This window comes from Lithobates pipiens, unplaced genomic scaffold (assembly GCF_037356315.1).
Source record: "Lithobates pipiens isolate NorthernLeopardFrog02 unplaced genomic scaffold, aLitPip1_a1.2 Scaffold_16, whole genome shotgun sequence".
Lineage (NCBI taxonomy): Eukaryota > Metazoa > Chordata > Amphibia > Anura > Ranidae > Lithobates > Lithobates pipiens.
The window spans coordinates 248261269-248279525 of NW_027507748.1; the positions used below are offsets into that span (position 1 = coordinate 248261269).

The following is an 18257-nucleotide window of genomic DNA, read 5'->3' on the forward strand; positions in this document are numbered from 1 at the left end:
AATTTTTCTCCTTCCTTGGTGTACACTGATGAGGCGGCACTGATGGAAACCAGTGGGACCCAGGTACACCCATCTACTGTACAGAAGTCTGGCCAGAATTGGTCTTCATGAAAGAGTTGCGGCCAAAAGGCCACACCTTCAACATGGAAACAAGGCTAAGCAATATTATGAACTGGGGTGCAGAAAAAAGCAGCAGGTGCTCAGGACTGAGGAGTCAAAACCAGCAAATATTTGGCTCTAGGGCTGCAAAGGGCTGAACAGCAGAACGACGAGTGTCTGCAGACAACAGTGAAACATTGTGGAGATTCCTTACAAGTTTGGGGCTGATTTTCTACAAATGGAGATGGATATTTGGTCAGTATAAATGGTGTTCTCAATACTGAGATCATTGTTGTTATCAGTCATTACAGTTGAAAAAATGTATACTATCAATAATATGGACTAAATATTTCTAATCATGTTTCTATAGAGAAATTAAAAATATTTTTTTATAATAGCTACTATTGTGCATTATTTTAATCCCGTGCTTCATTTAAAGTCCCAAACAACCTTCTTCTATTTGCTTAAACCATTCCATTGCAGCTCTGACTGTGTTTAGGGCTGTTGTCCTGCTGGAAGGTCAACCTCCACCCCAGTCTCAAGTCTTCTGTAGACCTCAACAGGTTTTCTTCTAAGATTGCCCTGTATTTGGCTCCATCCATCTTCCCATCAACTTTGACCAGTTTCCTTGTCCCTGCTGAAGATAAGCATCCCCACAACATGATGCTGCCACTACCATGTTTCACGGTGGGGATGGTGTGCTCAGGCTGATAGGCTGATGTACAGTGTTCGTTTTCTGCTATACATTTTTGCTTCTAGGCCAAAAATTTAAAAACTTTGGTCTCCTCTGACCAGAGCCCCCACATGGCTTCCTGCAAACTGCAAACAGGACTTTGCGTGGCTTTCTTTTAACAAAGGTTTTCTTCTTGCCACTCTTCCATAAAGGTCAGATTTGTGGAGTACACAACTAATCAGTGTCCTGTGGACAGACCAGTGTTAATTTCCTCAACATTTTAGTCGACTAAAATACGACTAAAACTACAAATGAGATGACTAAAATACACCTAAAACGGCATTTTAGACAAAAGACTAAAACTAAATTGAAATTTGACTTCAAAAATTAACATTGGTCTGTAGTGCATGTTCATACCTCAATGCCATAATAAACAGCATATTAGATTTTTCACTCCAGCAGTATATAATGAGTTTGGAAATTGTATAGAAATGTAAACTAATGCATTTCAATTTAATTATACCTATTAGATTTTAGACTACTAAAATGTACTGGAGAGTTAGTTGACTAAATACGACCAAAACTAAAATAATTCCAAAAGACTAAAATGAAATTTTAGTCCTAAGACTAAGACTAAAACTAAATTGAAATTTGCTGCCAAAATGAACACTGGGACAGATTCTCCCTGTGGATCTCTGCAGCTCCTCCAGTTACCATGGGCCTCTTGGCTGCTTCTCCGATTAACGCTCTCCTTGCCTGGCCAGTCAGCTTAGGTGGACGGCCATGTCTTGGCAGGTTTGCAGTTGTGCCACTCTTTCCATTTTCGGATGATGGATTGAACAGTGGTCCATGAGATGTTCAAAGCTTGGCATATTTTGTTATAACCTAACCCTGCTTTAATCTTCTCCATAACTTTATCCCTGACCCATCTGGTGTGTTCTTCATGATGCTGTTTGTTAAATAAGGTTCTCCAACAAACCTCTGAGAGTTTCACAGAACAGCTGTATTTATACCGAGATTAAATTACACACAGGTGGACTCTAGTTACTAATTAGGTGACTTCTGAAGGCAATTGGTTCTACTAGATTTTAGTTAGGGGTATCAGAGTATAGGGGGCTGAATACAAATGCACGCCACACTTTTCACGTTATTTTGTAAAAAAAATTGAAGACTATTTATCGTTTTCTTTCCATTTCACAATTATGTGCCACTTTGTGTTGTTCTATCATGTAAAATCCAAATAAAATACATTTAGGCTTTTGGTTATAACATGAAAAAATGAGGAAAATGTCAAGGGGTTTTAATACTTTTTCCAGGCACTGTACCTGCTGCGTTTTTTCAAAAACAGTGTGCAAGTGTACCTAGAAGATTTGATGCCTTTTGAAAGCAAAGCAGGTCATGTCAGATATTGATTTGATTTGAATTTCTCTTCTGTTAATTTACTTTGCCTTTTGTTACTTGAGAAAAATAAACTATTAACACTACTTCTGAAAGCATTATTTACAGCGTTTTTTCACACTTGCCTAACATTTTTGCACATTAGTGTATATCCTTTAGAGCCTCATACGACTTGCGGCATTTATTTTGAGTACTTTTTTGTAGTGCAAGAAGCACATATGAGTCTATAAAGGGCCACTATACACATATATAAATCTTGTTGTTTTTAAATTTTTGATACTTAACATAATATTTGTTTTCTTCTGTTTTATTTGATGTTCTTTCAGTGGACAAACCGACCAATGTATTGCATAAAAATTGCAAGTATATTTCATTATTAATAAGGCCCCGTTATTATATATTGCAAGCTCCCAGGGCCAAAATTTGCAATAGAGCACCATGATATAACAGACAGAATAGATAGCTGATGCATTTTATCACTATTATACTGATCTTTCTAATATAGCAAGTCTTGTGACTGTACATAATCACAAGGCTTCCAATACTGGACCCCAGAACTCTTGAGATCTCCGAATTTAATTCTGCCCTACCGACTCTCCCCTCTCTTCTTTCCCTTATCTTAAAGGATAAGTTTGCAGGTAAAAAAAAATATGCATTTATTATTATTATTATTTTTATTTTTTTAGGAGCCTGTAAAGCACGTCAACCTCCAGCAGACTGTTGTGTAGCTGTTTGCCCATACCTCTGATACGACCTTCTCTAGTCCCGTCGTACCTGAAGTCACGTTCAAAATGAACAGATTTTAGTCCGTGTGTGGCCAAGTCTGGCGGACCTCTGCTGCAAAGTCCACCGGATAGTCCGATCATGTGTACCCAGCATCACAGAAAACATTTGACCTCTGTCATTGACAACAAAGGATATATAACAAAGTATTGAGATGAACTTTTGATATTGACCAAATACTTATTTTCCACCATAATTTGAAAATAAATTCTTTCAAAAATCAGACAATGTGATTGTCTGGATTTGTTTCCACATTTTGTCTCTCACAGTTGAGGTATACCTATGATGACAATTAAAGTGGGAGAACTTGCACAATTGGTGGCTGACTAAATACTTTTTTGCCCCACTGTATCCTTTGAAGGATAGCTTCAATGCATTATTTTCAGACAACCCCATAATAACCACTCACAAAAGGCACATATTCCCAAAAGAAAGCCAAGAACTAATAAAATGTGCAAGCTACAGGACCCTCTCCCTAACTAGCATGGATCTCAATATGTGTGCTAAAATTCTCCTAATAGACTTAAAGAGGAACTGCAGTCTGCTCACATAATTTACAATAAAAGCATCTTTGCCATTCTAAAGCTTCCCTCCAACCACTTTGCATATTATTTTAGTTATACTGTGATTCTGTACTTGCCAGATATGCTGCAAAAATCTCCCTCCACTAAGTATTTTAACTGTGGGCAGCTGAAGCTACCTGTTCACTTCCTGGATTTACACAGAGGCACACCTCCAGCTCTGCAGTTCTCATTGGCCCTCTTATAACTCACCCCCGCCCCCTCTCTTCCTGGCAAACTCTCACAAGAGTGAGAGAGCTGTGCATGTCATAAGCCTAGGCTTTTTACCAGACAAGAAACAGGAAGTGGGCTATATAAGGTATTTACTGGCAGAAAAAAAATATTTTACTATCCAAAGTTAAAACAAGGGTGGTAATTGATCACCTCGGCAGTTTTTATTTTCTGCGCTATAAACAAAAAGAAAATTTTTGAGGAAAAAACGTTGTGTTTCTGTTTTGTAAATAATAAGTTTTCTCCTTCACTGACTGACACTGATGAGGTTGCACTGATAAGATGGCACTGATGGGCACCGATAGGCATCATTGATGGGCATTGATAAACGGCACTGATAAACAGCACTGATAGGTGGCACTGATGGTCACATGATAGGTGGCACTGATGGACATAGAGTTGCCACCTCATCCCTTTAAACCTGAACACCTTTGAATAACACAGGTTCTGAGGTTAAATGTAGAGAATGTACCAAGTCAGTTTAATTACCACCTTAATCAGCCACAGAACCTGTGTCATTGATATGTGTTTGGGTTTAGAGGGATGAGATGGCAACCATAGATTGACAGCTCTCCTCTACTCACAGCTGTCAGGTGCAATAGAGGAAAAGCCAATACATGGCTTTTCCTGTTTACACTGTGATCAGCTGTGACAAGACACAGCTGATAACGTGGTAAAGTGGCTCTTTAGCTAGATCGGAGTTGCGGTGTGTCAGACTGACACACCACACCACCGCTCTCCGCTCTCTGCAACCCCGCTATCGTGGCTTATCCTGCTGGACGTCATATGAAGTTCAGTCAGGATAACTGAACCACTTTGCGCACGTCAATTTGCTATATGGCGGGCGGGAAGTTGTTAAAGAGTAACTCAACTTTTGATGAGAAAAAAAAAAAACATTCCCCTCTGGGTGATCTCTGTACATTACAAGGATTTTTAACAAACTTTATTGCAGAACTCTAAAGAGGAAAATTGCAGGGTCTACATGCCTTTAGATGTGATTTCTTATTGGGAGTATCTCACCAAAAAATCCTTTTTTTGGAGTACATCATGGGACACAGTGCACCATAGTAATCACTATGTGGGTATGTAGGCACCTTCTGGTGATGGACACAGGTATAAACCAATACAGGAAGGTCACCCCCTATATAACCCCTCCTCCTACTAGGAGTACCTCAGTTTTTGTAGCAAAGCAATATACCTAAACCCCAGAAAGAGGGGAGGGACCCTGTGTCCCATGATATACTACAAGAAAAGGATTTTACAGGTAAGCAGTTATAAAAATCCTATTGTCTTTATCGTACATCACTGGACAGAGGCAGAACAAGAAAATGACTATGTAAACAAGACGTTAGAGATCTTTTGTTCCCAGTGATCGTCAACAGTGATCTCTGTCATGTCCCTGGTAGCCCATCCCCCCTACAGTTATAACACACCTAGGGAACACACTTAATGCCTTGATCTCCCCCTAGTGTTAACCCCTTCCCTGCCAGTGTCATTATTACATTGATCAGTGCATTTGTATAACACTGATCAATGTAATGTTTTCACTGGTCAGATTTGTCGGCCACAATCCCGCTAAAAATCACAGATCGCCACCATTACCAGTAAAGACAATAAAAGAAAATCTATTGCATAGTTTTTAGATACAATAACTTTGTGCAAACCAATTAATATACACCTATTGCATTTTTTTTAAACCAAAAGGATACAGAATATCTCATCCTAAACTGATGAATACATTTTTTTTTTGGATATGTATTATAGCAAAAAGAAAAAAAAATAGGATTTTTATAACAGCTTATCCGTAAAATCCTTTTCTTGGAGTACATCATGGGACACAGAGCCTAAGTAATAACATAATGGGTATATAGGCACCTTCAGGTCAGACACTGGTATAGCCAATCCAGGAAGTTCACTCCCTATATAAGTCCTCCTCCTAGCAGGAGTACCTCAGTTTTTGTAGCAAAGCAATATACTTAAACCCCAAAAAGAGGGGAGGGACCTCTGTGTCCCATGGTTCCCGTGATGTACCCCAAGAAAGGGATTTTACAAGTAAGCTGTTATAAAAATCCTATTTTCTTTGTCGTACATCATGGGACACATATCACCATAGTAATCAGTATGTGGAAGGTCCCATAGCAATGCTATTTGAGGGGAGGAGAGACAACCCATTGTGCAACCCCCAGACTTGAGGACCTATGCTGCTGCCTGCAGCACACTGCGCCCAAAGGCAATCTCCTCATGCCTTCTTACATCCACCTGATAAAACTTGGTGAATGTATGTACTGAAGACCAAGTTGCGGCTTTACAGATCTGAGCCATGGAGGCCTGGTAGCGCACTGTCCAAGATGCACTAACCGGCTTGGTAGAGTGGGTCTCAACTTGAAAAGGGGGAATCTTACCCCTTAAATCATACGTCTGAATTATCACTTGCCGAACTTAGCGACAGTGGATTTCGATGCTGCTTGTCCTTTCTTAGGACCTTCTGGCAGAATAAATAAGACTTCAGTCTTATGAATCTGAGCAGTTGCCTTTAAATAGATTTTCACTGCTCTCACCACATCAAGACAATGTAGTGACTTTTCTTCCCTGGAACATGGTTTTGGAAAAAACTATGGCAGGACAATATCTTGGTTTGGGTGAAAACCTGAAACTACTTTGGCAAAAAGTCTGGATGAGGGCGTAACACCACTCCGTCCTCATGAAAAATCAAATATGGCTCTTTACAAGAAAGAGCAGCCAATTGCCGAAACCCTCCTTGCTGAGGATATAGCAACTAGATATACCAACTTCCTTGTCAAAGGACTAAGGGAATATGTTGTATCTGTTCAAATGTCTGTTTTTGTAACACTGACAAAACGAAGTTCAAGTCTCAAGGGAGGTTTGACAGGCGGATTAAGCCACGTTACCCCTTGTATAAAACCTCAAACTTAAGAAGGAGTAGCAAGTGGTCTTTGAAATAAGACCGATAAAGCTGAGAACTGGCCTTTAGGAGAACTCAAGGCCAATTTAATTTCTACCCCTAATAGTAGAAAGGCAAGAATTCTGCCTATGATCTATCTCCGAGGGATTCACACAGAAACATAAGCCCTCCAGACCCTATAATATATAGTTCTGGAAGCTGGCTTCTTTGCATTAATCAGGGTAGAGATAACTGACCTGGAAAGCCCACACTTCTTCAGAATGTGGTTTTCAATAGCCAAGCCGTTAAATTTAGAGACCATAAGGAAGGATGGAATATCGGTCCCTGTGAGGGCAGATCTGGCCATAGTGGGCGGGACCATGGACCCTCCACTGCCATCTTTACGATTTCTGCATACCATGACCGTCTGGGCCATGCTGGTGCCAACAGAATTACCAGCTTTCTTTCCAGCTTGATCCTGCAAAGAAGTTGAGGCAGCAACTGAATAGGGTGGAATGCATAGATCAGTGAGAACTGATCCCACGGGGTCAAGAACGCATCCGTTCCACATGCGAATGGATCACTTGTTCTGGCCACAAAGTTGACTAACTTCATGCTGAACCTGGACACTACAAGATCTACGTCCGGAGTCCCCCATCTTTGGCAAACAGCCCGAAATATGCCGGGCTGAATAGACCATTCCCTGGGAATAACTGCTGGCGACTCAAGTAGCCTGTCTGCCAATTCTCTACTTCCGGAATGAAGACTGCCGTTAGACACGGAACATTCCTTTCTGCCCAAGTTAGAATATGGCTCACCTCTCTCTGTGCTAAGAGCTCTTGGTGCCCCCTTGGTGATTGATATAGGCCACAGCTGTGGCATTGTCGGATTGGATCCTGACAATCTCGTAACCTGAAGGTCCAGGCCTTTAGAGCCAGACAAACTGCCCGAATCTCTAGGATATTGATGGGCAAGGTTCTTTCGGTTCTTGACCACTGGCCCTGGACAGCTGTCTTTTCTAGTACTGCTCCCCAGCCTGAAAGGCTGGCATCCATTGTTACCACTTTCCAGATGACTGGTCTGAAGGATTTTCCTTTCAACTGATTCTGGGTTCGTAACCAAGTGAGGTTTTGGGGACAATCTTGGGGGCAGCCGCATTGGGAAGTCTAAAGCTTGAATTGTTTTGTTCCAAGCAGACAGGATACTGTTTTGCAACAGTCTTGAATGAAACTGGGCATATGGAACTGCTTCAAATGAAGCACCATGGTTCATAGCAACCTCATGGAAAGGCGAATGGAGGGATCGCCTTTCGACCTGACTATCCACACCAGCTCTCTTATGGAGTTGATGTTTGCCCGAGGCAAAAACACCTTTTCCTGGTCTATATCTATGATCAGACCCAGGTACTCCAGCCTTTTTAGCGGTATTAAGGAAGATTTCTCTAGGTTGAGAATCAAACCAAATGTTCCAGATAATTGGTTGAAGTGCGTACACTTTGCTCCAAACGAGCCACCGACTGATCTATTAGCAATAGATCATCTAGGTACGCTACGACTGTTATGCCCTGTGCCCTTAACCTGGGTATAGGTGGGACCAGCACTTTTGTGAACACCCGGGGTGCTGTGGCTTGCCCGAAGGGCAGGGCTACAAAGTGGAAATGCTGCTATTCAACCTCGAACTGCAGAAACTTTTGGCGAGTGGAAAATATAGGAACATGCAGATATGCATCCCTGATGTCGATTGATGGCAGAAATTCTCCTTCTAGAAGGATAGAAACTACTGACCTGATTGTCTCCATGCAAAAGGAGTGGATCTTCAGGAACTGATTTCATTTTTTTAGATCTAGAATGGGTCCGACAACCCCATTTGTTTTTGGTACCATAAAAAAGATTTGAATAAAACCCCAGACCTTGCTCTTTTGTGAGGATCTGTATGATCACCCCTTGAGATATTAATCGGTCTAGTGCCTGAAATAGAGATAGCCTTTTGCCTGGATCTTTGGGGATGCTTGGCCTCAGGAAGCGAGACAGTGAAAAGTCCTGAAATTCCAGCTTGTACCCTAGTGTTACCGTGGAGATGACCCAGCTGTCCTGAATTTCCTCTTTCCAGACTGCAGAAGTCTTCCCCCCACCTTGGTGAGGGAGGGTTGCCTCGTCATGATGAGGCTTTAGGATTCTGCTTTGCAGGTTGCTGACCCCAGGACTTCTTTTGAGCCTGGGTCTGACCCTGAGGTTTTCCTCTAGAGTCTGACAACTGAGGCCATCGCCACTACCTAGAGGCAGAAGCCCCTTGGACAGGGGAAAGAGTCAGTTTAAATGAAGGGCGTTTATACTTTCTTTTGACTGGCAAGAGAGACTTTTCCCACTAGAAAGTCTTCTCCAAATAGTCGCTCCCCATGAAAAGGTAACCCAGTTAGGAGGTTTTGCTTCAGCTGACCAGTTTTTTATCCACAGGCTTCTACGCATATGCACAAGCATAAGCGTAAGGCGGGATCCCTGATGAATAGAATCTTTAATGGCATCTATGGCAAAGCATAAGGCTTTTGGTAGTTCAAACAATTCCTGCGCTTGTTGTGCAGGAATCTCTCTAAGGGCCTGTTTAAATTGGTCCTTTAGTGATTGACAGACGCCTATTGCAGCGACTGCAGGCTGGGTAATGGCACCTACCAAGGAAAAAGTTGATTTTAACAGGGATTCCAACTTTTTATCTGTTCTATCCTTAAGCATTTGTTCATTGTCTACAGGACAAGTTAGACCTTTATTCACACTGGAAATTGCAGCGTCAACTGCTGGTACCTTCCATTTTTTGGAGAATTTCTCCTCCAAGGGATAGAGAATTAAAAATCTCTTAGAAGGGAAAAAATGCTTATCTGGGTGATCCCATGGATCTGGGTGAGGACCATGGATCTCCAAATGGTGGCGTGGCCTATGAATTGAGGCGTGGTCATGGCGGCAGTGGAGTCTCTAGGAACAATTGTCAGTACCTGCCTTCATCCCCAGGGAATAGCAGCAGCTCTTCACCAGGCGGAACCCCTGTGCACAGCCCAACACAGAAAAGGTCAGTGGAGCACAAATATCCAGGTGTGCTGGGGGGACACTTCACAGGACAGTACAAAATGATTCCTTTAACAAATGCATGACTTCCCCACCCTGGACCAGCCACTGACACTATGAGAGACATGCTGGTTACTTTAAGGGGCTCTCTGCACAGGGACCTGATGGCATGCACAACTCAATTGAAAGCTGAAGTTGCTACTATTGGGGACAGAGTCTCTCACGCTGAGGGCAAAATGGGGGAATTCACCACGGCCCATAATGAGCTAGTTGATGCATATAACGGAGCGGAAGATGCGATACTAGCGATTAAAAACCAAAATGGCAGATTTAGTAGACCGCTCGAGGAGGAACAATGTAAAGCTGAGGGGGGTGACTGAATCTATTGTGCCAGCAGATCTCAGGAAATATGTTCAGCAATTCATTTCCACATTGCTGCCAGATATGGGAGGTGATTGTAGATCGGGCACATCCCTGCCTAAACCTAAGCACTTGCCAGATAAAGTACCAAGGGATGTTATCGCATGCATTCACTTCTTTCATGTAAAGGTGGATTTAATGAGATACACCAGAAAAAACTCCCCTTTACCTGACCCATATGCAAACATTTCTGTGTACTCTGACATTTCACAACACAACATGCTGGCCCAGAAGAACCTCGCCACACTGATGAAGCTATTTCAAAACCATAAAATACATTATACCTAGGGATTTCCAACCAAAATCATCATAACAAGGGCAAAGAAAACCTATGCCATTACCAATCTGGAAAACTGTTTAAAATTGGCCAGACAGTGGCAGCTTATCCCCGATGACGAACAAGCCCCCATTGCTTCTCCCACTCATAAGATTTCCTCTGGCTGGCAAAAAGTCAATCCAGGGTGAAAAATACAGGGGATCAGCATTTGCATTTTGCAATACCTCACACTTCTATGTAACCCATCTTGGATACGATTCTGGATCCCAGGGACTAAAAACCCCCACTGTATAGAAGCAAATGTTTTCGCACATGGTGTTATGTTTCACTTTTTTCTATCTGTTTTATTGTTTTTGTCTCGTTACTTTCTTCTGTTTTACATGTACCTACAAGCTATGATGAATGTATGCATTGGAACCTGCTTATGAATTCAGAACAACTACACCTGTGCAGTGTTTTCAACTTCCAGCAATTCATTCCCTATCCTTTGCTGCCATCTACAGGTAAAAGCAGGAAACTGCACCATATTATCAGTTGTATTTGATCACATCTAGCACTGACTCCACAAAATAACTATCACCATTAAAGTTATCTTGCTTAATGCGCATGACCTAAAGAGGACATTCTTTGCATACAGGAGACACATTTCTCCCAGGAAAAAAAGGCCAAAATGCTCAGATAAATCTTTCCCTCATATCTTTCAAGCTTGTGCCCCAACTAAAAGTGGCATGATGATTGCAATCAACAAATCAGTAGCTTTCAGACGTCATACAACTGTAACGGACTCAAAAGGAAGATACATCATTTTAGTTTGCGAACTGAACCATCTGTTATTCACTATAGTCAATTTGTATGCACCAAATACTGGCCAAGCATCTTTTCTTAAAGCTCTCCACCATAACATAAATACGCACAAAGTTCTTTACTCATTTGTGGGGACTTTAACTGTGTCCTTGACAAAACCATTGACTGCTCCTCCTATCAGAGTGCACACAGATATGAACTGAAACCATTTCTCACAGAGGCCAATCTCTATGACTCTTGGAGATGTACCAATTCCTCAGAACGAGACTATACGTATTTCTCAGCCCCTCATAATTCCTACTAAAGGATTTACCTGATTTTATCTGACCTCACTATTCTTCAAAGAGCTCTAGAGGTGAAAATACATGCGATAACTTGGTCAGATAATGCCCCAGCGACAATTACCACACAAGAACAAAACTCATGCAACCCTGCCTGCTTATGGAGGAATAATGTTTCTATACTCTCTAATCCACTCCATCAGGGGCAAATTTCTAAGCTACTTAAAGAATATCTTGAGCTTAATGATGATGCAGAAGTGAATGTAATGTCATTGTGGTGTTCTCACAAGGCTTATAGCAGAGGCTTGTTAATCCAAGCTGCTGCTAGGGAAGAGAGGCAGAAGGCTAAAATTCTCACCACTCTTAACATATTTAAACACATTGGAGACACAAAACAAAGTCCCCTCCCCATAACTCAATCTGCACTCCTAGAATGTAGACAAAAGGCTCAGGCTAGTCCTATTAGCAGAACATACATTCCGAAATGCTTTATGGCTACCTACTATGCACATAGCAACAAAGCAGGCAAATTTTTTGATAATTACATAGAGGAAGCAACAACATATGGGACAAATAGTTTATCATCCAACTAAAATTTACAACGCATTCCAGAAATACTATAGTGACTTATACAATTTAAAATCCGACCCCAAAACCCCACATCAAATGACCTAAATATAAACACCTTCTTAAATTCTGTAAACCTGCTTAAACGGAGTGAAGAAGCCTTAGCCCCCGTCCACACCTATGCAAATTAGATGTGCGTTTCCCTGCATCTAATTCGCATAGTAGGAGAATGTGACTGGCTCCCTATGGAGCCGGTTCACATATCTCCGGGGCGACTACGGAGCGCACTGTAGAAAAAACGTGTGCGTCTTTGGCTCAGTTTCAGGGCCAAATTCAGTCATAGAATTGGCCCAGATTCGTCCCTGAAACGGCGAACAGAGACGCACAGCGCTCCTGAGTGTTCCTCAGCGGGTTATAGTGTGAACCCGGGCTGAGACTCACCGATACTAGAAAAAGAAATCTTAGATACAATTAAATCACTCCCAGCATATAAATCCCCTTGTAGTGACAGGTTCTCTGCAGAATACTATCAGACTTTCGCATAAATTTTTTCTCCACATTTACAAAAATTGTTCATTTATGTGGCCTCAGCTGACTCTTTTCCTCAAGAGGTGCTAGAAGCCACTATTATAGCCTTGCCAAAACCATGGAAGAAGTCGGACTGTCCTCAAAACTTACCAATTTCGTTGCTCAACACCAATTTAAAAATCTATGCAAAACGTATTGCTAATTGCCTGGCAATAGTAACTCCACATCTAGTCAAAGCAGACCAGGTAGGCTTTGTGAAGGGTCGTCAAGCTCCTGATGGTACACATAGACTCTACAATCTGATACACATAACAGAGACTCTCAGAACCCCCACTGTAATTCTGACACTTGATACCGAAAAGGCGTTTGACAGAGTGCACTGGGGGTTCTTTAGTACGACCGTGAAATAATTTGGCATCAACAGCCTTATGTACTCTGCAATTACGGCATTATATACAAAGCCCTCCCAATGTTTTATCAAACACGTTTTGCACCACAAAGGGTGCCTACCAGGGCTGTCTTCTATCACCCTTGATTTTGTCTTTAATAATGGAGCCCCTGGCGGAGACCATTAGATCCTGCGGCTCAATCTCTGGCATTGAATTAGGGGGATACTCCCAAAAATGGGTTAAGTGCTGATGACGTAGTCTTAACACTAACCAATCTGGCTTCATTACTGGAAAAAGGTACAATTGATCTTACATGACTTTGGGTTGGCATCTTACTATAAGCTCAATTCAAACAAATCTTCTATTCTGCCCATAGAGCTGACAAGTTGTCAGGGCTGGCTTAGCCCTTCCTCCTCTGGGCTGGCCGCTCAGCTGTCGGCTAATTGCCAGCTTTCTAATCTTTCCACAGTTACCAGCTGTTCCAGATGATGCTCGTCTGACCTGCCTATTTAAAGCCTTCCAGCTCACTCTTTCCTTTGCCTTTGCGTTGGTCACATCACTAGAAACCATCTCCTGCTGTTTGTTTCAAGACTGGCTTGCTGACATCCCTCCTGGCTTCTATCCTGCTTGCTGTTGCTCTCCTTGGATCCCTGACATCTGGACTGGCTGATTACCCCATCTGGTTTATGAACTTTGGACTGGCTGACTACCCGATCTGGCTACTGGACTCTGGCTATGCTTGACTACGCTTTTTCCTATTTACCTTTTTATTTTTATTAACAAGTGTGATTTTATTGTACTTCTGTCTCTGTCTGTTTCATGGTTCCTGACAAGTAGGCTGAAAGACCATCTCACAGCAACAATCCCATTTCAATGGGTATCTAACAACTTAGCATACCTAGGAGTCACACTGACATCACCATCAGCTTCCACGTATGAAACAAACTTTTCTAAGCTGATTGGAATCATTAAGCAAGATATGCAACGTATATCCAACTTTTAATTGTCCTGGGTAGGGAGGACAGCTGCTTTGAAAATCATTATTCTACCTAAGATAATATAATATTTTAGAACTATACCAATATTCATACCAGACCATTTCTTTACAGAGGTAAACTATTCAGACAATTCATATGGGGAAAAATAATGGTCAGAATTTAATTTCCCTTTCTAAAGATGCACAAGGTTAGCAGGGGGGTGAACTTCCCCAGTCTTAAACATTACTATCTTGCAGCCCACTTAGACCAGACCAAAGCGTGGTTTGACCCACAATCAGATAAACTATGGGTCCAGATTGAGAAGTGCGTGGTGAGTAATTAGACACTTGTTTACCTTGATATTGTCAAACCTGACCCATATGAAACTAAACTGTAAGGCCTTTCCCTCAGTAAACGCTACTATAATAGCATGGAACAAACTACATACCACAGAATCCCAAGATGAAATGGATACATGCACTGATTTTCCAATACAAATTACAACTATATCATACCTAATTTGAATATCCAACCATGGACAAGAGAGGGAATACTGACCTACAAAGAGTTATTATCTAAACAACCCAGACCAACAACATTCTCTCATATTCAACTTACCTATTTTCACAACAATAACCCAAATATATCTTATAAAATCCATAGAGAAACTTGGGCATACTTGATGTCTAGCCATGACAAGCCCAAAGGACTGTCATGGTTCTACAACATGCTACAATATAGTGGAACCTTTCAAAAATCTTCCAACATGAAAAACTGGAAAAAGGAGATGGAAAACTCCTACACACAGAAGGAATGGCAAAATGCCATTCAATCTCACTTTTGCTACTCCCACTGTGTGAACCACTGGGAACTGATGTTGAAGATGCGTTATAGGACATATTTAACCCCAGTCAGGCTGGAGCAAATTTATTCAGGCTCATCTCCCAATTGCTGGAGGGAGTGTGGAGGAAGAGGCAGCATTCTGCATATTCTATGGAAGCTCAGAGGAGTAAGAAGCTTTTGGAAAAAAAGTAATTTTCCCTAATTACTAAGGTCACAGGTATAATTATTACTTAGCATAGGAATACACACAATACCTACACAATTTACGCCTATAGTTACACATGTTCTTATAGTGACAAAGCTAATTATTACCTCCAAATGGAAGTCTTTAAAAGCTCCTAATCTATCTGAAGTCATTTATAGAGTTAAAATGCAATATACCTATGAAAAATATGAGTTTTGTTATTGTCGCTGGGGCATTATCTGACCAAGTTAGTGCATTTTTCAGTGCATTTTTATAGCACTGATCACTGTATAAATGACAATGGTCCCAAAATAATGTCAAAATTGTCCGATGTGTCCGCCATAATGTCGCAGTCACAATAAAAATCACAAAGCGCCACCGCTACTAATAAAAAGAATAATAATAATAAAAATGCCATATCCCCTATTTTGTAGATGCTATAACTTTTGCACAAACAAATCAATATACGCATATTGCGATTTTTTTTTTACTAAAAATATGTAGAAGAATACATATTGGCTAAACTGAGAAAGAAATTCGTTTTTTTTTCTATATTTTTGGGGATATTTTTTATAGCAAAAAGTAAGAAATAATGCTTTTTTCAAAATTGACGCTCTTATTTTTTTGTTCACAGCGCAAAAAATAAAAACCGCAGAGGTGATCAAATACCACCAAAAGAAAGCTCTATTTGTGGGAAAAAAAGGATGTCAATTCGTTTTGGGTGCAATATTGCATGACCGCGCAATTGTCAGTTAAAAATGACGCAGTGTCATATTTGCAAAAAGTGCTCTGGTCAGGAAGGAAGGATCCTTATGGGGCTGAAGTGGTTAAAGGAGTCGTGGTGTCTGCAGCAGGCTTTCATGATCTAGGAGTTTGTTAGCCACACCTAACACTGCCAAGCACGTGTGAAGACGTGCAAACTTCTAAGTAAAAGCATAGGCATAAGCGTTTCCTACAGCTACAAACCTATATGTGTCTTGGAAATTGGTTCAGCATTTTATGTGTGGTTGCCCTGGTATTAAAGTGGTTTTAACCCCCCCCCCCCCCCCCACCAAAAAAATAAAAATACTGTATGTATACACCTTACAATATACATTAACAATTTGTGCTGTTGTTTTTTAATATACAAGTTTCCTGTGATAGAAATTACCTTTTAAGCCTGACCTTACTAGGGCTTCCTCATTCCTTTTGCAACAATATGTAGGCTTATGGAACCTCTGTAATGTTGCCACCAATTGAGTATGCTCCCTTTTTAGCTTAGTAAGCCCTGTATTACTATACACGACTTACCTACTAGTGTAAGAAAATGGAGGTGATTAAACAAATAATGATGATAATCCAGACATTAATAAATAATATCAATATTATTAATCCACTCGCACTTCTCATGGTTCTTTTAGGGGTAGTTCAGCAATGAAACACACAACGCAAGCTATGTTTATAATAATTAAGATTTCAGGTGACCCAATCTCTACATCATGTATACATTTGTTACGTCTGCCATCACCCTAGACTTTAGGGTAAACATTCTCCAAATTAGCATGCTAAAGCCCTAAAACCAAATGGAGATGCATTGTATGGTCTCCAGCCCTAAAAATAAATGGAGACAAACTTAACATATGACAATAGTCTACTAATGAAAAGACAGGAAAACCAGTTCTCTTGGTCCATCTTTTTTAATAATCCCCCCAAAAAATATTAAAATTCATATATTTCCTACAATTCTATATTTTAATGCCATTTCTTACACTTGTGTAAGAGCAGAGCTAAAGCACATGCTTCTCTGCTTATTTCAGTATTGTGTGCCAGCAGCACCCAGAAATGGGCGGAGCTAAAGCACATCACTCTAGCTGTTACACGCCTTCCCTTCCAGGCAATTCAAAATAGGGTGCGGTGCCAGTCAGGCATGTTCTCCACCCCTTGATTGATGGTGCACTTCACTCTGAGCGGGTTAAAAGAAAAGGAAGCGTATTAGCTAAAGAGACATCACAGGACATCTCATGGCTTATCTCCGTCTACTCCTGGAACAGACGGATGAACTAATTAGTGATGGAACTAATCTTTTCAGGACCAGGGTCTTACAATATACTACTGGGTTACTGAAAAACATCTTAAAACCGGGACCCTTATTTGCCAGTAAAGCAGGATCTACATGCAAAGGAAAGAACATTTTCAGCCTTCTTTTTCCTTTCCATGGCAAAAGCATTATCCCCAAACACTGAAAGTCTTCTACGACCCCTTCTATAAGGAAATGATTTCAGGAGCTTTGTCATCTACTGTAGGTCCAATGAACAATTTGTGGATCAATTGTGGATCTAAAGTAAGTGCTACTAACATTACTTCTCCTTCCTTTTCCTCCATCACCTTTTTGATAACACTACTCATCACCAGTGATAAGTGATCGCCTAGAGGCGATTCAGTTCGCATTGTGCGCTATACAAGTATTTCATTCATTCATTCATTCAGTGAATTTATAGCAAACCACCTATTAGATGCTCCATTTGACTTGACAATACTAGATGTTTATTTTCAACCTTTTTAAAAAAAACTGTTGTATTGCTCTACTCTGTAGGCCCTCTACTACTTATCATCATGGAAATTTGTCAAAAAATTTATTAATTACAAAAAATACCAAGTAAATACTTTCTGAAATGCAAAAACGTCCATTAACCACTTGCCGACCAGCGCACGCCGATGTACGTCGGCAGAATGGCACGGGCAGGCAAATGGGCGTACCTGTACATCCCTTTAAATTTGCCGCCCTGCCATCGGGAGCGCGCAGCCGGCGGCGCGCTCCCGCGCTGGTCGGGACCCCCGTGAGTCCAGTCGCGGGACCCGCGATAGTCGGGACCCCCGTGAGTCCGGTTGCGGGACCCGCGGACTCGATCGCCGCGGGCTAACCCGCGAACGTCTCACGGAGCCATTCTACCTAGCAACTAGTGACGCTGATCTCTGCTCCATGTGATTGGAGCAGAGATCAGTGTTCACTAAATTAAAGCCCAACCCCACCACAGTTAGTAACACACCCCTAGGAACACTTAACCCCTACACTGCCACCCACTGGTTAACCCTTTCACTGCCAGTGTCATTTACACAGGAATCACTGCATTTATATAGCAGTGATTACTGTATAAATGACAATGGTCCCAAAAATGTGTCAAAAATGTCCCATGTGTCCGCCACAATGTCGCAGTCACAATAAAAATCGCTAATCGCCGCCATTACTAGTAAAAAAAAAAAAAAAAAATTATTAATAAAAATGCCATAAAACTATCCCTATTTTGTAAA

The 18257-nt window shown here is 41.3% G+C and overlaps 1 protein-coding gene across 2 annotated transcripts in view; it reads right to left on the reverse strand.

Moving 5' to 3' along the window:
• The window catches only part of PIK3C2B (phosphatidylinositol-4-phosphate 3-kinase catalytic subunit type 2 beta), a 935041-nt gene that overhangs the window by 255766 nt on the left and 661018 nt on the right, over positions 1 to 18257 (reverse strand). The window lies entirely within an intron of this gene.